General features: G+C 39.9%; 1 protein-coding gene across 2 annotated transcripts in view; it reads left to right on the top strand.

Moving 5' to 3' along the window:
* Window positions 1-22,951, top strand: part of prkcab (protein kinase C, alpha, b) — a 132,064-nt gene that overhangs the window by 4,148 nt on the left and 104,965 nt on the right. The window lies entirely within an intron of this gene.

The following is a 22,951-nucleotide window of genomic DNA, read 5'->3' as shown; positions in this document are numbered from 1 at the left end:
CTCTGTTTCTGCATGTTTTGCAAGATTACTGTGATTCAGTTTAAAGTGTGATTTGCCAGACAATGAAAAAAGCTCAATCAGCAGTGTCAGGAGGGCTGTGCGTTTAGGCAAGCTTATACAACGAGTAGAAGAAGAATACACGTCGTCAAAATGTTTGTGTGGGTAGCACTGGATGGCTCAGACAATAACAAGCGAGTGCCACTCCGCAGCGTGACAACATGTGACAATACAGTTATACATTGTCTGAAAGTATAGCGAATTACTCTCAGACCTGAATGAAAGTGGCGAAGGTGTTTGTAATGATTTAAGAAACAGCTGCACTGAGTTACCACTGAAGGGAAGAAGATTTTATCTGATCAATCCTGGGGCTGACTGCACTACCATGATGATAAACTCACAACGTAGGAACAATAGACCCATTGTTGCTCCTACTTACTTATCTTTGCACCAAAGTTACTGCATGTGTGTCTTGTCATGCCAGTGAGTGTCATTCTGCAGAGTAATGCTGCAATATTTAATTCTGCTGAGAGAGTACCTTTACATGCACAAAAATATTCTGCTTTTTAGCCTTTTTCTGAAAAAGCAGAATATTCCTCTAAGCTGCTGGTAATGAAAATTAATATTCAACTAATATCCCTATTTACATGCAGCCATGCATACTGCAATTATGGAGTTATGTTTGACTATTTTGCTTCTTTGTGTTAAGTTTTTTTTATTATTATTTGCACAGGTGACAGACTTGTTTGACCATGCAAACACAGCCTCCCTCTTTTATACATTCAGCCACCAAAGGTCAGCATTAGGGTTGCATCTAATGATTATTTTCAGATTAGATTAGTTTGGCAATTATTTTCTTAATTAATCGATTAGTTCTTGGTCTATATCTTGGTCCAGAAAATGGTGAAAACTTTAATCAGTGTTTCCCAAAGCCAAATGTTCAGTTTACTGTCATAGAGGAGTAAAGAAACATGAAAATATTCAAATTTGGACATTTTTCATTAGAAAATGTCCCCAAACAAATAATCGATCATCAAAATGATAATTTAATAGTTGATTAATAGTCAGTTAATAGATTCATCGTCCCGGCCCTAGTTCAGCTAGCATTGTGATATTTGCACATTTTCAAAAACCTGTTGATATCCAAGCCTTTCATAATTTTTAAAAGTGCGTGTTGCTCCTTCTACCAAGAAATGGTTGATTTTATTTGGTCAAAACCCATTTGGAATAAAGCCTTATTCTGAATATTCAAACTGAATATGCTGTTTCCATGACCTGTATCACTTTGATACGGCCTCTTGCCTGTTTACAGTCATGTTGTAAACAAACCAACTAGCCAACAGTTTGCAAGGCAGGGGCAGAGATGCATGCACAAAAGATGAAACATGATTAAAGCCTCACTCTTTTGTTGGTGAAACCGTCTTGAAAAGGTCAGTGTAGTGATATTAAGGCACATGGAAACCTATCAAACATTGGAAAACTTTGAAAAAAAAAATACTATTTTGACCCTGTTCCTCTTCTCCATAATCAGATTGTGCATGGCTACATGTAAATGGGAATATTAGTGGAATATTTATTTCCTTTCACCACGTTGACAGCTTAATAGGAATATTGTGTTTATTGGAATAAGAAAAAAACCTGAATATTTTGTGCATGTAAACATACTCAGTAGTTTACTCTGTGTGCTATATGTATATGGACATAAAGGCTTTTTATATGTTTCAACCAAAGCTTGAACATGAAATTCAGAAAGTCACAGTTCTTCTTTGAGAGGAAATGGGAATATGACTGGACACGCAAGGCTCATTCTTATGTTGTGCTGATCTGTTTTTTTATGCATGTATAAAGTAATTGCATTGCATGGAGATTAAAATTCATGTCCGTTTTTCTATTCGACCATGTATTTCAAATTCCACATTTTCAGATGAAATATGCACGCGTGTGTGCAGAGGCGGCGGTGTCCATTTGCAGCACTGTTTGACCGGGAAGGTTGGCCATGAATGCATCATGGGAGTGGGCTGAAAGATACATGTTCTTGGACGTAGACAGTGCTTTTTCTTGTACAGCGTGCATAAGGAATGCAGTGCTTTTTACAGGAACCATAGAGTGAGATAATCCCAAGAGGCCTCTCTTCATCATGGGATGGATGCGTAATGGCCTTTGTAACAGTTGATGAGACTGTGGAGACAGGGAATAATGGACTGATGTCACATGAGTCTGTAAGACAGAAAGTACAGATTTAAGCTCAAGTATTTATTACTATGAGACTTGAAATCAAGGCATATATTTCCTTCTGTGAATGCAAACTTAGGCTGTTGTTCATGCATTAAGCCGAGGAACTGAATCTCTGACAACAGGATCTCTGAGGCAGGAATGTAAAGTCAAATACTGGAGCGTATGTGACACCGAATGTCATTGTGATAAACTCATATCTGTGCTGCAGAAGGTGACAATGCTGCATGTGTGAGGTATTAGCTCACCAGCAGAGCATTTGGCTTCTTAGAGTCATTAGAAAGGTGATAAAGTGCGACTCCTGTGAACATTCATCTTTATCCATGTCTCTGCATGGCTGATATCAGTAGGCGTGGGCATATTAAGAGCTGCCTTGAGCTTCCTGCTGTGCATTGAAAAGCCAGATAGCAGTTTTTTTTTTTATTTTATTCTCCTGTGATCACCCACCTCCACCACACAACAGTGAGTAGTGGAGTGTAGTGCCACGGCAGTGGAAACGTCTTTTATTACTAAAGGATCTCTGTGTGGGTGGAGGACAGAGCTCCAGCTGCTCCCAGGTTGGTGACTGGGCTACCTTTTTATTGTTAAAGGTAACAAAGGTGATGTCTGGTTCTCCTTGGTTAGGGATGGAGGAAGCATGTTACAGAATTACAGACGGATGAATCACTTAATAGCTAAGATCATACATAAATGCCTCTTTGTTCAGCAGCCTTACATTTCCTGGTATTTTCTTGAATAACAAGTGATACATTCACTGTAACCTACTTTATTTCCGGTCTCCATAGGAACTCTACAACATGTTACTCACCTCAGTGGAACTGAAAAGCTTGTTGTTCAGAAATTCCACCTTACAATTCCCTGTCCAGTACATTGGTTGGAGTATTTGATGTAATGGCTGTGACGTGGTCAGCGGTGGAGAATCTGCGGCAGTGATGCATCCTGTCATATGGACATGCTGAGTTATATGCTATACTCCCAGTACACATTACACGCTCAGCTTGGACGTCTCTGCACCTCTCTTCTCTCCCTCTCTCTGTGCATCTTGTATTTTTTTCATCCCCACCCACTTTCATCGTGTGTTGGTTGTGTTTTTTTATTCATGACTCATAAATTTATTGTGTCAAAAAAGATAAACACTTGTAGCAAAATGTGATATCTGGACTTGAACTATTTCAGTGAGAAAAGCTGGTTTGTATGGAATACTATAATAAGATTTAAAGCCAAATAGAAACCACATTTTGAAATTAAATTTAAAAGATTGTAATAGTTTAGTAGAAATGTGTCTCCCGCGGAAATAAACTTTATTGGACACTTATAATGAATACCAGCATAAAGGCAGTGATGTATCCAGAAATATGACTAAACATAACGTGAATATAACTTTAATATATTAATTTGTCCGTGATTATGATTTCTGCATGAGCAATGTCATATAGACCATATCAGCTATGGTGGTTGTTCACTTGTCAGGATTTCAATGTCGAATGTTAAAAAAAACCCCTCTTTTTCTTTCTCTCTTAACTCTCTCGGTTAATAGAGATCATAATTCTTTTCCCCAAATGGCAAAAATGGGAATAATTCATAATTTAACCATTAGGTGAACACCTGATGTCAAACCAGCTTTCTTGTGAGGAAATCCCAAGTGAGACTTGATTGATTTGACATTTCACTAATGTGAATGTATTCACTGAAATCAAATGACGGAGAAAGAAATAATAGGCTGTTATGTTGCGTGTATGCACTGTGGACAGATGGAAAGGCATTCAGCACTTGCAGCTCCACATGTCAAAACGTCAAGCTCAATTTGACTTCAGTTTTCGACTTGAGAAGGTATGACACATGAACAAAGGTTGAACCAAATATGACAAAAATTATGTTTTAATTAGTTAAATTTCAGGTCTGACTTATTATTAATTATTAATTCCCACAAGAAAACTATTCCTACCCAAAAGTCACAGAGTTAAACAGTGTCGCTTGCTCTCTGAACTTTTCTCCAAGCGTCAGAGTGAGTGAGTGTCTTTCAGCCACTTGCCATCATGTTGGATGCTCTGCTCTCCCCCTTGCCTTCCCCTCCTCCCCCCATCCTTTGAAACTGAGCGTCTGTGGACATTACTGTGCCATCTGGAGAGTTGAGAACCCATCACCGGGTGGAGAGTACGTCTGGACACAAGAAAGGGGAGAGGTGGAGGGAGAGGACGAAGAGAAAGAAGACGCAACAATGTAGAGAGCGTTGAAAGAGGCTGAGAAGGGAGGCAAAGGTGAACACATTCGTACAAGACGAAATAAACACCGGAGGATTTGCAGTTGCATGGCTGGAAGTGTGAGGGTGAGAGAGATGATGAAGTCAAAGAGGCCTTTTACACATTCTGGCGTCTTGCTGCAGAGTTTTGGCAAAGATAAAGCAAACAGTGTGACTACTCAGAGCAGATGAGAGAGAGCAGAGTGAAAACAGTGCAGGATATTATGTCTAGGTCGTGACCAATTGTAAAATGTAGCCAAGTTACATCTGAGTAGTATCTTTCAGATTGTCGTGTGCTGAAATTACTTTGTAATTGTATTTGAATTAGATTGACCTAATGCTTCAATGTCAGATCTTTTTTTTTACCACTTGGGGGCAGTGAAAACAAGCAGAGCATTGACATATCATCAGTTTTTAAGTTGATATGGTGAACTTGTTTGCAACATTAGCATTCATTTTGATGTTTGTGGTTTGTGGTCACCTGTTTTTTTGTCTCTTCCAATCCCTGAGGAAAACATCTGGCTCTTAAATTGCGAAATTCTCCCTAATGTTCACCAGTTAGTTAGTAACTGTCTGCCGGCCATGTGGATCAGGTAGCGTACAGTGTGTTTCACTGAAAACAGCTGCCTGCTACAAATGAAAACAATGCTAAAGCCAGTTTTACACTGGACAAAACAACCCGACCGACATCTAGCCTTTGTCCTCAATGGGAAAGGGTACAATCAGGATTCACTCCAGGGTCAAATGACTCTGCTGTATTTATTAGCTCCAGCTCTGATTGGCAGTGATGCATACATAACGCGAGACATGAGCTGAACCTCGTCTTTCCAGCAGTGCAAATAGCAATAATAATATGATAAAAATTATGTGGCTGTTTACACCTGCATGCCGTTGACAAACCAGAATCTTTCCCTACATCTAACCAAGTAGTTTTTTTGCCTAAACCTTGCCTAACTGCCACTGAAAACTGAATATAGTAGTAAAGAATTATGATAACAAGTTGTTGATGGTATCAACAGTGGCTTTGTCGTTCCAGCGTTACAGCTAACATAAGGGTTTGGGTGTGAAAAGCCAAATAGCTGATGTGTACCTATTTGTAGCTAGATCCTCTCACTTCCCTTGTAGATATTGATTATTTAGCTTGAGGGAATTTCAGTGCAGAAGAGGTTCGCGGTCTGTTTATGTCACTGCGCCACTGGGGCGTTTCATCTCCAGGTTGTTTGTGGCTCTTCTACAGTTCGCTCTTTGCTTCCATGGTGACATCTCCATAACTGTGACCAGCATAGTTTGTTGTGTTTGAAATGAATTTGCATGCCAAACGCAGCCAACTTGCCTACTCTCATTTCCAACCCAGTGACTATTTGCTGCACATGAAGTGATAACGATGAGATCTTCATCATGTGCACGAATAAGGGTGTTGGATGTAGGCTGCTCCCTCCATCGCTCTCTCTGGGACATTTGTTAGCCCCGTGGGCGACATCATGTATGTGTCAGTTAGCATGACGAGGGCTGACACATGCCTCCGACGAGACCGTCACTGAGCCCTAATGGCAGCGTAGGTGTAGAGCCAATCACTTCCTCCGCTCGGAATGGAGCAGTGGACCTCATTAACCAATCAAGGAGCAGCAGTGTGGGGGTGTTGGAACATGAGAGCAGGAGCTGTGCCTCTCCTGATGGGGAGCCCCAAACAATAAACATCTTACACAACGGCAGGCTGAGAAGCAGCACTGCTCCTCTCAAGTGACACCGCTGAGATCTGAAGGGTCCTCCTGCGCCGCTGTATTAAAATGGCCTGGATATCTTTCATTAAATTCAATTAATTCAATTGTTTCTTTGGTTAAAAATACAGATTCAAGCCTTGTTGCTTTGTTACGTTTTTGTTTTTTTTTTGAGAAATTATTATTCTCTTGCTCAACATTGTGGGTGTTCTCTGCTGTACTTGACTGTTTACTCTGCTATATTTGTAGGAAACGACATGAGCTAAGAGAATCCATTAATTTAAAAGCGTAGGTCATTATTTTTTTATTTAGCCGTTCATAAATGCCAAGTGAAGTTTGTTTATTACGAGGTTCACTCTCCCCATTGAAAACCTCATCAGTTCTAAAAGAAATACAGAAAATGTAAGTAATTGAGGATGACTGACACTCTGTTTCATACCTTGAAGTATCTGAAGATAACATGTCAAATGTCATATTCTCAACAGATAAGTTTGTTTTGAAGTGTTGCTGTATATGCAATCCCACAAGACCAAAACAACTGAGAGTATTTGGCGAATAAAATATCTAAAACAGAGGTTTTCAAAGTGCAAGACTCTGGGTCTCCCCTCGGACAAAGCTTAAAAAAGTGTTTTAGCTTTGGCCTTTTGTTCAGTTTCTGCAAGGGCTGGGTCGCATACATTTACACAAACTGACTGCACCAGCATTTGCCATTATTAAACATTCAGGTAAATTGTAATGAACAGAATGCAACCCTCGCCGATGCTGCCATTTCATTCACAGCCTAAATATTCATGCATAATTATGTAACAGGCACCTGACTCATGGTTAAAACTGTAAACTAGGGCTGACGCCTTCTGGTCGGTCAAGCTCAGTGATGGTTTATACCAGCTGTGACTTCAAACTTAAAAGCTGTACGTTTTGTCATGCTTTAAGCTGCTTTAGTGTTTGTTTTGTAGGTTATGTTGGTGACACAGGTTGGGGCCATGCTGGGCTGATGTTGTAATGCTGAGGGACAGTCAAGAGAATTGTGTGTAACGCACTGTGGCTGACTTAGTTGATCTAGACATAACATGCAGTTTTTTCCCCATTGTCCAAAATTTTCTACGGTTGACTAAAGCCCTGATAGCTAATGTTAGTAAAACTAACTAGCCAGCTTATTCCTGAAGCACAGAGCAAAAAAGAGCAGCACTTGGGATAATTTAATTGCATTAAAATATGCTTATATTACTGTTGGACATCTAAAACTGCATGTAAATAAAAAATTACTATATTGAATCAGTATTAATATATTGATTCTAGGTAAGTTATGATTCCCCAGAATGATCTCCATACTCAGTTTAGAGATATTTAGGCAATCCTTGAGAATGGTTTCGTTTTGATATCTTATTTTAAAAAATCTGTTTGTTAGAAATCCCTCATGAATATTATTTCCACCTTGAGCCTCTGAAATTATTTGGTACCCCCGAGGGGAGGCCTGCATCCCACCTTGAAAATCCCTGATCTAAAATACATTTAAACTAACCTCATCGACTTCAAAATCCCTGCAACAGTTCTCTCAGTTTCACTTTTACTTTTATTTCGGTATCTAGTTTTGCACGGAGTCTGAGAAGTGTCTGCTTGAGACCGGTTAAATTAGGCGTGTTGAGTGTGGAGAAAGAATCACTGAAACATTCTTTAACATATCAACAATTATAAACCCTCTCCCAGCTGAACGGCATTAATTACGCCAAGAGTGGAAGCTTAGCTGGCCGGGATAATTATGTGTAATTCTGCCTCTGCTTGTCTCTGCTCCACATTCAAAATGTCCCTTTTTTACTACTGAATGTTGAGTCCCCTCCCCTTCCCTTCCCCTCCACTCCTCACTCAACACTACTGTAGAAACAAAGTGGGCCATTTCCATTTTGTTATCATGTTGACAGCTCTTCTTGGCAGCTCTGATTTGTGCTTTATGTTATCAGATCCCATTCAGCCACTTGGTCTTGTTCTGTGCATCACGCCCCCACAACTAGTACTGTATATTCATAATGACTAAAGTTATGCACAGTATTTAGCAATGACATAGTGGTTTGGCTGGGAGGGTTACTTTAAAAATCTATTCCAGTACACACTATCATAATAGTATCACAATAATAAAGTGACTTTCTGTTACTTTTACCTCAATACCAAATACGTTAAAATTGTTCAGCCTGATGTAATGTTTTATATTTGCCGTTAAGTTTACTAATTGTTTGTCCAGATATTCATTCCTTTGTTATGTGCAAATGCTCACTGAGATTAATAGTGGTAATTATGCATATTTAAATGTGCTTTAACTGTGAAGTGCACAGAGTAGACCCAACAAAGTATGCTATTCACGTTTCACACTCAAACTTCAAATAGACTGTCATGAACTTATTACAGTGCTGGGGCCTTAGTTTTTACCCACACACACCGGCATCACCACCCAAAATATTTTTAGCTGTAGTTAGTATTAGCAGGTCGGCGAGCTCACTGGCTCTCTGTGTAGCCAACTTTAGCATTTGGTCTGTGTTGAAGAATTAATGATAAAAGACACTACATGATAGTCTAATTCTTTATTTTAAAATGTATTTTATACCTGTTAATAATCTTCATTTTTATTAAATGTAACTGCAATCTGATCGCATCCTTTTTTTTCTGTCAAAGGAATACAGTTATCTTTTTTGTATCCTAAGTACATAATCCTGTTGACATCTGTTACCCACCGAGCCTGCTGCTACGTTTTCTATTATTTCATTTCACTGAATTTTCATTCAGATAATACCAAAGCTCCTTTTTACTTCTACAAATATACAAACCACACAGATAATTGCATAGAATATACTATATAGATTAAAGTACTGAACGTGTTTTCAATTTGAGCATTTTCTCAGCCATGCCTTTGTGCTTCAAAGGCCACTGAAGTCTCACACTGTCAAGAAATATTGGCTCTCGCTATTCCTTGTCTGCATTGGTGGCTTGTCAAATTGAATTGTAGAAACTTAAGAGCCCGTGTCCAAAAGGCTTTTTGATCTGCGTGCCAGTTAGCACCCCTAAAGACAGAGCAACACGAGACCTTCCTATGTGTCAACATAAGTGGATTGCCACAGTCTGGGTGCTAGACAAAGAGCTCTCATTTAAAACTCACTCGCAGCAAAGAGGGGATGAGGGGGAGGAGAGAGGATTGGGATGACGGTGGTGGGAAATACAAAAGGGCAGTAGATGGTTTACAGTCGTGGATTCAGAGGTACCGTGTATATTGCCCAATACTATAATGCAAACCAGTTTTTCATTTTTGTTCTGGAATTGCCGTGACAAACACATTGCATTTTCTTTGTCTGCTTCACGTAAAACCCACTTTGGTGTTTTACCAGTGAAATGCTTTTAATGTGAAGCAGTTGAAGCATTAGATCCATTGGTGTTGTGGACTGCCTTTTTGAAGCATGCACAGAGAGTGTGGAGCAGTTTGGTGACATACTGTGTAATGCAGTGAGAGTGTCTGCTCTATAGTTTGTCAGAGTTTGGTGAGCCCTGTGTGTTGCACTGGACAGACTCACTGAGAATTGCATGTTAATCACACAGTAGCCTTGCCCTTAAGCACATACTTCTTTATTGTCTCTTTTACGCTAAATGGGACAACAATTTACAAAACGAACATCATGCGTTATTGAATAAGACTTGAAACTAATGATTAAGACCATAAACTCGTTAGGAAACTGTTTACTGAGGTAATGAGTCAAGTAACAAGTAGGGTCATTTTCAACTTCGACTTCAACAGGACTTATTTTTTACATTACAAAGAACACAGGTTTAAGACACCTCCACATTGGCTTAACTTTTCAGACCTGGACGCTCTGTCATCTTATCGTACTGTCTATGCTTAGAAGGAACTCAGTGTCTCGGTTGTAGCAGATTGAAGTAAACAGTGATGCTGATGAAGTAAAACTTACATATTTTTCATGTGACCCATCCTGCTGTAAGTAGAGTCTTGCTCAAGGGCACCGATGCTAGAAATTTACTTATCATAGATGTTTTTGATGGTGGATGGAAAACCAGAGCACATGGAGAAAACCTTTGCAAATGGAGTCTATTACATAATAAATACAGATTTAAATATGTCAGCAGATCAAAAGTCACTATGAGTAACAGGGGAGAATAAGAGTCTGCAAAGATTTTAAACTTTTTTTGGTTTATTATTATTATTATAACAAAATACAGCCAAGATATTACCCCACACAACACGTGAATACACCCCACCATTTATCTTGCATCTCGCTAATGTCTGTGTTTGTAACCAGTTCCCACAGATCCTTGTCAATGCCTCTCACACACCGAACCTGCCCCGTGTCACCTCATACAAAGTTAATTCGATAAACATATCTTTTTCCTCGTCTTCAGTGGCCACCATAAACTCTTGCCAGATATCCCAGCATGGTGTGCCAAGGTTACCATGGTAACAGTGCTTGGCCCTCACTCCTCCTGTGATGTGCCAAATATCTGCCAGCTACCCCAGGCAAGTACTTCCCTTTAAGAAAAAAATAAAAATAAAAAAAAATAACACAAAACACATAACGGCCCTTGTTTCCAAATAATCCTTAAATGATGATTCAACATGGGAGCTTGGCATCACCTCCTCAGCTTCCATTTATACAAATAAAACAGGACTCAGTAGCCGTGATGATACCTTTTTAAGCTTGTCTGGGTGGGGCGTTTGTGATCTTTTAAGGCAGAATGAATCAAGATATGAATGACGTGATGAAATCTTAACCCAGTAGCACGTGGTAGTCAAACCCTGTAGCACAAAACCAGGGAGGACACCATTTAAGAGCCAATTCACGACAGACTCTGCCCCGTTTCACAGTGCAGCAGTGACCACCACGGGTGCAATATTTTCATTTTTAACAGACTGTCTCAGCAGATCATGTCACTATGTTTTGCTTGCATAACACAATGTCATCTGGTGACATTAAAAAGGGGTCTTTTTGGAGGCTCGGTGGCATTACTCAGCTGAGAGTGGGTAGTTAATTGTCAGGGAGCCGCCTGTGTCTTTTTGCTGAGACACAATACAGTGTAATAAGATGACACATGCTGTTCCCTCATAATCTCTGTTTTAACAAACAAAGGCAAAAGAGCAGTCAGAGAGGGCTCGGAGGGAGACATTTGAGAGAACGATGAAGATACTGAAAGGATGTGTGTGATGCTGTACTCAAAAAATATTTGTGTTGCTGCATATGTGTGTGTAAACAACAATTGAGAGTGGCAGAAGCAGTCGCAGACAGCACTGCGATTTAATCTTTGTGGTTTCCAAAAATGGCACCAAAGAGGAGCGACAGAAGAGATTTCTGACAAGATGCACTAAACGGCTGGCTCTGAGTGTCGCCACAAACATGATGATAACTTTCCACTGTGCTGTTCTGCATCTGTGACAAAATTACTCTGTCTTTCCAGGACAGTGGCAGTATGCTTTTATTTTCATGACTGGCCACAGCCATGACGGGAGGCATTATGTTTTCCGGTTGTCCATCCGTCCATACATCCATCCCATTCTTATGAATGTGATATCTCAAGAATACTTTGATGGAATTTCTTCAAACTTGGCACAAACATCCACTTGAACTGGTCAAATCTTGGTGCAAAAAGTTCAAGGTCAATGCCACCTCATGTCTTTCACATTCTCGTGAACATGACAGCTCAGGGACACCTGTAGGGAATTTCTACCAATTTGGTACAAGTGTCCACTTGGACTCGAGGAAGATCTGATTAGGTCAAATGTCAAAGTTAAAGGTCACAAGTCCGTCAGTCCTCTGCACTCCACTGGAATCATACATGTCAATTTAGTGATAAAAATACACTTAATACCTTTCATGTAATTCCTTCAAAGTCTTTACCACATATATTATACAGACATTAAACTGGAACTTGTCTGGTTTAGGCATATGACTGCAAGGCGGTAATACTTGTCTTTGGATAGATTGGTGTGTGCTCGTGCCCATCAGTCTGCCTCTTTGCATCCGTCTTGATATATCTGACCCATGTACAGACTGACACAGTGTGAGCTTATAGTGGAAATTGTGTGACTTGGTTTCTCAGAAAGAAGCTTGCGAGTAACCTTGTGCGCTTTATCTCAGCGGTGCTTTATGGGGTGAAAGATGGCAGCATGCTGAACTTTCATCCATAATAGATGGTGCACCGATGATTTATATAAAAGACACTATCAGCACATAACAGAAGACCTAGATTCCAGCATCAGACATTTAACCTTCCATTATTTGTCTATATCTCTTGTCTATCTAAACCATCTGTTGCCATGACAACACATAATATGTTTAGTGTTACTTAGCTCTCGTCTCAAAGTCAAGGTGAGTGGATCAATGAAATAAGTGTATGTTTGTGTGTGCAACCCTAATCTGTCCACAGACTGTCCCCCGGGGGAATTTAGAGCAGGAGTGCTCACCTCTACTGTACGCGTACGTCTCAGCACTCCAGCTGTGCTTAATGAATTCTGCGGTGATTACACCCGGGGCTATTTTGGGAACGGTTTAAGTCAGAGATATCAGTCTTGACCCACATAAAGTGAGCACAATGTGCACTCAGGAGGATTTAGAGTTTGCTGGCGTGTGCGTGTCCTCAGGTATGACGTTTGAGGGTCCAAGGACAAAAGGCAAAGAATAAGATGAGAGTCTGTTTTTCATTTGGCAGTGCTCTCCAAGAGGTCATATGCATTAAAGGTTCATGGTCTATGTTGTCAATCTTGAGAAAATGTGAGATGAAAATTAAATAACCTTAAAGGGATAGTTTGGATTATTTGATGTGGGGTTGTATGATGCACTTATAGATTATCAGTGTATCGCGTACAGTAGATGACACTCAACATGCCCCAGTTTGGAGAAGCAGGGACGAATATCAGCATGAAAACTAAGCAATGTGTTCTGCTACGAACAGGGTCAGCAACAAAAGGTATTTTACCCACTTTAAAAAGGTCTGCTAAAAAAAACACAATATCAGTTTAGATGTACACTATATTTAGAATGTCTTCACCACTTTACCTTGCCATCAGACAACCTTTTCTGACAGGAAGCTGCAAATATATTAGCCAAATATCACTCTCTCAAAACCAACCAAACTTAGGTGCCTAAAATACCCGTTGCTTACCCTGTCCACCGCAGTACGTAGCTTCTGTGCTTTTTCAAATTGATGGCATGTTGACCCACATCTACTGCAGGTAACACTGACTATCGATATGTACCTCAGGTAACCCCACTTCAAAAAATCTAAACTTTCCCTTTAATATAATGTCATCATGCCTATTTTTCAGGTGGACTTTTGGAAAGAACTATGCAGTACTTTTAAAGCCAGAAATCCTGCAAATGTTACGAACTCTGAAGTCATCAAGACAGTAATCCTTAATGATCCTGCACTCATTGCTGTCATTACCGTCTTGATTATCTGGCTACTTGTCTTTAAAAGGACCAGTGTGCAGGATTTAGTGGCATCTAGTGGTGAGCTTGCAGATTGCAAACACCTAGTATTACCCTCCTCTTCCAAGCATGTAGGACAATCTATAGTGACTGCAAAACTCTTGCAAAATGCAAACATACACTGAATATTCTACCCCATTTCTGCCTTAGAAATCAATAAATCAATAAAGTCTTACACACTGGACCTTTTAGTCCACAACAATTTCATTGTTGATTAATTTCCCTGTTATTTTCTCCATTAATCACTTTGTCTATAAAATGTCAAAAGATCAGGAAAAACAAATGTTATTTTTTCTGACAGTCCAAAGATATTACTATTACATATAGCAAAAAAAACAGCATTTTTATTCTCATTTTGTTGTTAGGTCACTACAGATAAAGGTGTCAGCTAAATACTTGAACTGTACTGTAAAAGGAAGGTCGTACTGCCAAAAGAGAGACGAATAATAAAAGGTAACTAAAAGACACTTAATAGAGGAAAAGCAGGGAGTGCGAGGCTACGATGGACACAGGGGACTTTCCCAGCCACAGAGTAATATTTTTGCTATTTCTGTGCAAGGACAAAGATGTAGGGAGGCAGGGAGGCAGAGGGTTAGTGAATGTGTGTGCCAGTTTTCTGAAGCGTGTGTTCCTTCTTCCTGCTCCTGTGGTGCCGTGTGTGTGTGTGTGTGTGTGTGTGTGTGCGCAGTTTGAGGGTCACCCAGTAAGAGACTGCAGTAGAGCTCTTAGTCATCCTCACACCTCGCTCCTTTTTTACCTGACCATCCATCTGTCTACGTATTTACCACCAGAAACAGATTCCCTGCTGTAAACAAATTTCTACCTATAAACACAAAAATTGGAGCAGATAGTGTGTAGGAAATTTTAATGAGTGTCGTATGCAAACAAAGGCAGAGGGCAGGGAAAACACATCTTAAAACATGATTCTTCTTCAACTTTAACATCAATTCCAGGAGAGTCAGAGGTGACAGAGGTGTCAGTTACTGCTACTCTGCTAAGCTAGGGTAGTTAGCAAGACTAGTTTATCTTGTGTTACTTTTAGATTTAGCTACTTCCTTATGTCTGAGTTAGAACAAGCTCACCTGCTCACCTATCTCACCTGCTAACCTTAACTAGCTGGAGTACAGTCACCGCAGTTTGATGTTAACTTCTGTTTTCTAGTTTTTCTCCTCAGAAATTACAGGCTTATAACATATAATAATATGTATTGTAAGATACAATACAGTAGAATTGAGTACTGCAGGAATGAGTCCTTGGAAGCCTGAAATAATGTCTGTGGTTAACACAAGTTAAACGTATTTTCCATGTTTTGTTCAAGAGCATACAATACCTCACTTGTGAATTGGCTGTGGCCATTACATTTTATCACACCCAACACTTGTCACTTAGTGGTGGTGACGCGACCGACAGTATCTTTTTACTTTTTGCAATGAATGTACACTTCAAAGATAAATAAGTTAATAAAAATTTACTTTTCTTTTCAACATAGACAGGCTGAGCACATAGAAAAGAGGAAAGGAGAAAAGTTGACCAGGGTTTTGCTGGGTACCAAGCTGGCTCAACTGTTACCGGAGCACAGCAAAAAGGGACAGGACTTAGGAAGGATCAGCTGTGTTGACTACATCTATTTTAATTTTAATATTTATAGAATACTAACTGTTTCTGTCTGTGCACAAAAAAACCCATGACACAGCAACAGCCCAAGTGTTAATGTGATGGAAAACTGCAAGCTGATGATGTGTTAAAAAGACTCTCTGCTGTTAAGACGTCCAAAAAAAGACTCAAGACAGATTAGACAGGCATTAAACACAGCTACCTTAGTTCTCTCTCTCACACAAAATAATTTTGTATATCAGATCTATATTTCTGACAGGCTCTAATTCATCTAGAAGTGGCCGTAAAGGCGAACTGGTTGTTAATATAAACTCTTTCACACATTGTCAGTAGCTACCTGCTTACATGCATATGCATACACACACTTATTTGCAGTATCCTCACCTTGTGCTCTCTTGTGGGAGATGAGGGAAGAGGAGAGGAGGGAGGACAGGAGACTGAGGCTGTCAACTCCTGGTCTCTAATTGAAGGTGTCACGGTTGTGTCTCCTCCTCGTCTTTCCCAGCCTCCTTGCTCTTCTCAGGGCAAATATAGCAACAGGCACCGCAGGGGAGAGTCGGCGCTTTGTTACCATGTTTTTTTTGGAATCTGTTCGGTAGAATGGAAGGAATTTTATGCTTTGATCTGTGTTTAGGCTGTAGTCTCTGGGGTCCCATTGGTGGAGTCCTACTGGAGTCAACCTTGGGGGTTGAAAAGTGAAGCCAATGCAGATGTGCCAAAAACTGCAGTTCCACGAATAGCCACTTGAGGCTGAAAAGCAGGTTAATCCCCATAGACTCCCATATTAAAACATAACAGTAGAAATAAACATGTTTACAGCCTGGTACAAAAAAAACAGTTTTGGCCTTTTTAGCCAATTTACCTGTTCATTCAGTCGCCTTAGTTCCTCTCACTCTCCAGTTAGCCAGGATTTAGAAAGGTTTTAGGCGAGGTCAGGCACTGCCGAGACAGCAGCAGCTGGAACCTCCACTGTCAGCTTCATAATGGTTCTTCAGGAACCTGTGGGTGACATCACAGAGACTTTGTACATGTTTCATAGAGTAAAAATCACAAATGATGACGCTAACTTCCATTAATTGACAGTGTTCACTATTTTAACTTGTACTTACTTACTATCACTTAAAACAAGTTATAAAGTCAGCTGTTCATAACTTAATGGTGGCACTAGAGAAAAAGTCAGACAAAGTCTTCAAAATCATTAAGATTCAGACAACATTAGCTCTTAGCTTCAGACTCTGGAATCACGCTTTTATTTTTACTTTTACTTTTATTAAGGCTTCCCTTTCTGTAACTTGTGTGTCCTCCGTGTAAAGAGCTTCTCCACATTACCTCACATTACTAACAGAGAAACGGAATAGTCCAAACCAAAAATACTACTTAATTATATTAAAACACAATAATAAGTTTATCAATTAGGCTTCCAGCTTTATATCTAAATGAATTTAATCATTCTGAAAACTGCCATCCTCACTGCCCTTAAGCGTAAGAAGGATGTGCGTGGGTTTGAGGGGGTTGTACCATTTCTCACCAACTGTTTTGTTGTAATTTTGAAAGCCTGCACTGTAGCAATAGTCTGAGGAAATAAGGCCAACAAAACTTGGATGTTAATTGAACTAAAGCATGCAACTCACTAATGATTAATGACCAAATTTTTTATTACTCTGTCTAGGATGAGGAAATACAAACATGATGCATTTACAAAATGGTGAAGGGACAGCCCAACAAATCTCCCTGCTAGGTCAGTGTTCAAGCCAGAGGGGTGAATTGCTAATGCTGAAGGAAGGGCTCTCAGTCGCTATATGCCCTTACAGAAAATGAGAACTGTTGCTGGCATGCCTCCAAAAAGGGTGAAAGAGAAGGTGCAGCTCAGTTTGCTGCTGTAGACCTTCTTGACCTTAGTTGTTATATTGTTGAAACTGATCTGATGAGCTAATCAATCAAGTCCCTTCTACCTTAACCTAACCTATCTATACATTGACTGTGCATCCTGTTTCTGCAGAATGTAAGGTATAAGGTCACAGTTAGCCAGTTAACCAGGTTAAGAACAGCCAAATTTTTGTATCTCATGTCAATATAGAGTACAATGTGAGAGAGTGAAACCTGTGAGGCATCAAAAATGAAATAAAGTAATTATAATTTTGCAAGAGAAGAAGTTCGAGGTCTTGTTCTTGTTGAGTTCGACAGGCAGATTCATGCAGCATCAGCAGTAGTGCGGGTGTTGTACTGATGTGGTGAAGTGGGACTTCAAAAGCCAGGAGGCAAAGCTTTCAACTTACGAGCCCAATCTACGTTCCAGCCCTCACCTGTGGTTACAAGCTTTGGATAGTTAGTGACTGGAAGAACGAGATCGTGGATATAAGTAGGTGAAATAAGTTTCCTCCGTTGGGTTCACCCTTACGCTGTCTTTACACGGTGAGAATAGTTGCCGGCTGTCCAGATTGGTCATTTTTTTTTCAATAATAACTGTTTACTCACTAGATTATATCAAGTGGAAAGTGTTATTATAACAACATTTGCATCTTTGTATCTTATTTCGTACCATTTTCTCGCTTTATAATATCATTCCAGATGTGTTTTATCACTTTTTCTTCTGGCACTGGCTGCCTACTTTGTTTCATAATAGCAGCCCCGGAGAACAGGAAGAGAGCTATTGGTGCAATATTGTCTGTTGATACGCTGAAGGAAAAAAAACAACCTAATGGCTACCTGCAAGAGAAACGAATGGATCATTTCACACTCTATTCAAGGAGCTTGATCCAATGAGCCTCCAGTGAGTGCATTCACAGTCTTATTGAAAGAAAATAAATAAATAAATAGCTCTTTGTTGCCACCTTCTGATAGTATGAAATTGTAGCTTTACATATGATTGTGTTTTACAGAACATATAACCTCTAATTTTCAACAATAATTTCCCTCTATAAACATAAAAAAACTGATCTTCTCCTTTATTAATTTGTTCTTTTTCGTAATAAGCTGTTGTTAACTTGAAAATGCTAAAATAAAATTGGTTGAAATTAGGGATGCACCGATACCACTTTTTTTCAGACCAAGTACAAGTACAAGCACTTACATTTGGGTACTTACCAAATACTGATAAGAGTGCTTAATAATGCCATTAAAGTTCTTACAGTAACTTTTAAAATATGTTTTATTTTAGTTAGATGGTCACTTTCTAAATGTAACAAATCATTGTTGCTGTTTCCTGCTACATGTGTAACCATAGTTACTGTACACATTACATTTTTAGGTTATTTGTAGTAAGTTATTTTATACTGATTTTGTGTTCCTTATTAAGCTGTGCAATTTACTATCTAGGTGATATATTTCAGTATAATAATTTCACAACATTATTATGGACTTGTAGAATTAAGTTTACTATTGTAAATGGTGTTATATATAATTATTATTTTATTATCATTTACAGCATTTTAACTAGTATTTTAATTTAACATTTTCATGTGTAGTATTTAAGTTTCTTCTTCATGTCCATCTCTTGTCTGAGAGATAATTAGTTCCTACCTGTCATTGTTTAGGGGGGGACAGGTATGAGTGTGGCACCATGTCTGCAACAGTTTTGTTGACCCCGCTGTGAACCCTAAAGAGTGAAGTTGCGTGTCCTGTGCTGTCAGGCCATTTTGATGAAGAATAAGTACACAAAGAGAAGATGTAGCAGCTTATTACGAAGAAAAGGTGGCAGCAGGGTTTTTTCTTCATCTTCAGATTAATTTGCCGACGCATTCAACTAGTTTACACCCACCGGGACTTCTTGGACAGCAGCTGTCTGCCGCCTACAGCTGCTCTCTGTGCATTTATTTCAGTTTTACATGGACTTATATGGAGTTTTACGAACAGCTTCCAAAGTCGCTGCGGTCATTAGTGGATGATGTTGAGGACAACGAGTTTCTTGCTGATGATGAAGACGTGTCCAAAAAAGAGGGTAAGCATCAGCAAACGTCTTGAACTCTGCATCATATCAGTTCTTTAGATGTTTACTTTGAGAGGCTACTTTTGTGACGTGGTGTCGGGTGTGAGGGATTGGAGTAGTTCTATGAGTACGAGTACGTGAGGACAGTATCGGACCAATAATCGATGCTGAAATGACTGTTGCATGAAACCAGTTTCACAAAGTTGAGTTTTGCTGCAACTGCAACTTAGTTTCAACAACAACAGCAACAAATGTCAGCCAACTAAAGTTGCGTGAAAGTTTCATCATGTAAAGCCAGCCTTAGAGACAAGATAAGAAGTTCAGACATCCAGGGGGAGTTTTGAGTAGAGCCACTCTTCCTTCACATCAAAAGTAGTCAGCTGATTGTGGTTCGGGCATCTGATCAGGACATTCCTTCCTTCGGAGGACAGACCCTGAACATGCTGGAGAGATTATACATCTCATCTGGTTTGGGAACCCCTCGAGGTTACCTGGGAGGAGCTGGAAAATTGCTTAGCCTCCTTCTATGAACCAGATAAATGGTCAAAATCAGATCGATGGAACTTAATTCATTTAAATAATACTTGTTAACTGTAAAATAGAGGGATAGAGTTTGAAACACAGCTCTCAAAGAGGTAATTATGTTGTGTCTATATAACATCTGACTGAAAAAAACATTAGGTACATTAGGGAGTTACAGGATTAAAGGAAGCACCTCTTCAAAGATATTCAGTTTGCGATTAAAGAGACTGGGAAAACCAACAAATATTCACACACAAGTTCTGGTCTCAGTTCCTTAAATTCAGAGATTTTCTTCTTAACACATTATACATGTTAGAAAATAGTTGGTGAAAATGTGAAAAGACAGAGCAATGAAGTGGAGTTAGACTGCCAAACTGTTTCTGAGTGTGGCACTGGAGCCCTATTTACATCTCCTAACTCGTTATAAGCCTAGTTAAGCAACTCATGAACAACATGACCCCCCTACAATGCCGGTCAGTTATAAACATACCTTTGTTGACCTTCAGTTTCAACAATCCTGTGCTGAAGGAAAACAGTACCATCCTGTTGCAGACTGAGAGGATTGAATCGATTCTCTGGTGGGTCACTGTCCTCTGGCTCTGGTGGCTCAAACGTGTCCAATAAATAAAGCTGCCAGATGAAGCATCCATGTCTCAGGTCATTTGACACTTGAAACAGCAGTGTAGACGAGCCCCCGGTGTTTCAGAGCAAAGAGAACAGCTCATTTTTTCATGATTTTGAGACCTAATTTTATATACTTGGGGATCTTTTTTAATAATTCAAATTTGGCTGGGTGGTTAACACCACATGTTGCTGTGGTGTGACAAACTCAGAAAAATGCACGGAAAAACCCCCTGTATTTTGGTGCACATCTGTCTTGCATGAACATATGGTCTGCTGATGTATATGTGCATGTGTTTTGTGCGAGTATTAACGGATTCTGCAGTAGCTGGTGCTGATGCAGGAGGACCTGCGTATCTCTCTGCAGAGCAGGAATAGTAAGCCATACATCAACCTCACCCCACATGACAACACACAGCAGGACTGCTCACACCTACACACATACTGTACACGCACATCTATATACTGAACGGCTGCTTTATCTTCAACAAGCTACAGCCTGTTTCTATCTCGCAGATATTACAAAAGCACATTATCACTGCGACACTCTTGCAAGGCTCTGTAATGCAAACTGAATGTTAGACAGACAGGATAGCCTTGACAAGTCAGTTCAGACTGTGTCAACAGCTCTTTGATCCCGACCGGCTGCATGGACAAAGCAGATTCTACTGGACCAGTGTGGCAGTGGAAGCTGTTGACTGAAAAATGAGGCCTCCATCTGTAAGAGCAGCTCTCTACATGGAGGGCTGGTAAGAAACGCGGTAGCAGAGAGAGGACGGAGGACGGATAGAAGTGGGCGTAATTGTATCTGAAAGTGAGGTTAACCATATACGTATTCAATGGGGCGACTAAACAACCCCACTGCAGAGAGCTGTTACAGTGAAGAGAAGACTCAAAACCACTCATCCTAGAAGCTCTACAGGGTCTCTGTTCCCACCAGTTTTGTGCAGACTAAAATATCTCAAAACCTATGTGATAGATTGCCATTGGCCGTTGTACAGACATTCATAGACCACCGAGGATGAATCCCTCCGCCTTTAGTGATCCCCTGACTTTTCTTTTAGCTGATCAAAGTTTCCACACAGCCGGTGTCACTTGTCACCTTGAAATTTGGTACCTAATGACTTTGGCGATTTCTTTAATTTTCCTTCAGTGTCTCCATGAGGTTTTGTGTGAAAGGTCTTGGTAACTACTGGATAGATTGCTGAGAAACTGGGTGCAGACATTTATGTCTTCCTCATGATTAATTGTAATACATTTGGCGCCCCTTTTCATGTAGCATAATCATCAAGTCAAACCTAAAATTTGTCCAAGACTTTAGTTTATGACCACAGACTTGCAAACCTAGGGATAACCCCATTAGCTTCAGCTGTACTTTGTTGTCCTGTTTTGAGGTATGATTGTATTTTGACGACTCATCAGCTTGCATTTCATGGTATCAATGGCTGAGAGTAATCCCCTCCTAGCTTGGATGCAAACTCTATCTACATACTGTTCATTGCTTGCAAAATAAGGTTGTTATCACCTGAGCTAGCATTAGCATCGGAGATATTTTCACTCTCCTTACTCACTGGGAGTTTTCATCTTGTAGCATGGGGTTGTCACTTTGGTCTTAATTTGGGATTTCTCCCTTTTTACCTTGAGTTTTCAACAGCATGGTGTGTGTGAAGTGGGTTGGAATCAAATATCCACCAACTGGATCTGGGTGATACACTCCTGACACACATTGGCCAAAGATATAGTTACACATTTTACTTTCCTCCTAGCTTCATATTTTAGCAAACTAATATGGAACTGACACCACTTTACAAGCCATTGCTTATAATGGCGGTTTTTATTGACACTCTTTATAAGGTTACGTGTTCATTTACAAAAGTGGAAATATGGACATTCATATCATCAAATCATTCATTCACCTGTATGACAGGATAAATGGAACAGCTCACAGGACTTCTTTGCCAATTTTTCACAGGAGAAGCTAAAGGTTTAAATCAGGTTTAAATGGCAACCCCATGCATTTCCAGTTTCACTGACGTATGGTCCTGTCTGCTCAGTAAAAGGTCAGGAGTTATTTGGTGCGCCAAAGAGTGGGAGTGTTGACCAGATATAACAGGCGTAGGTCGTTCTACCTCAGTCTGATCTCCTGAAAATTTTTGTACTTAAGACAAACATCATCGATTACTTAGGAAAAAGTGCAGTGTGGAGTGTGTATGTGCAAGTAAACCTTCCTTTATGGTTAGGTGGCTTAAGGGTAAACAATGGCTGAACACATGAAGATAAAAGTGAGTCCAAGTCCAATACTAACTGTCTCTTAGCTCCATTTTTGGTTTCTGCAAACTCCTGGGTTCCTCCACGGCTGCTAACTGTGTTTGTTGTTTGGTGCTGATCAGGTATTGGTAAGAATGAACCAAAACAGTGAAGTTGTGGGTTGGACAGCTAAACAATGAGATATTGATGGATACTGATGGAATTATATAGGGCCAGTGTCACTGATCCATTTAGGGATCTAGATTCAATTTGTCTCATCACCAAGCAATTGGAGATCTCACTACCGCTAAAAGTTGTGAACTGAAAAAAACTAAATTAATTCATCTTCAACACAAACTGG

Source organism: Lutjanus erythropterus, chromosome 19 (assembly GCF_056507025.1).
Source record: "Lutjanus erythropterus isolate fLutEry1 chromosome 19, fLutEry1.hap2, whole genome shotgun sequence".
Taxonomy (NCBI): Eukaryota; Metazoa; Chordata; class Actinopteri; order Lutjaniformes; family Lutjanidae; genus Lutjanus; species Lutjanus erythropterus.
Note: the sequence above shows the minus strand (reverse complement) of the source record. Positions and strands in the feature narration are given on the sequence as shown.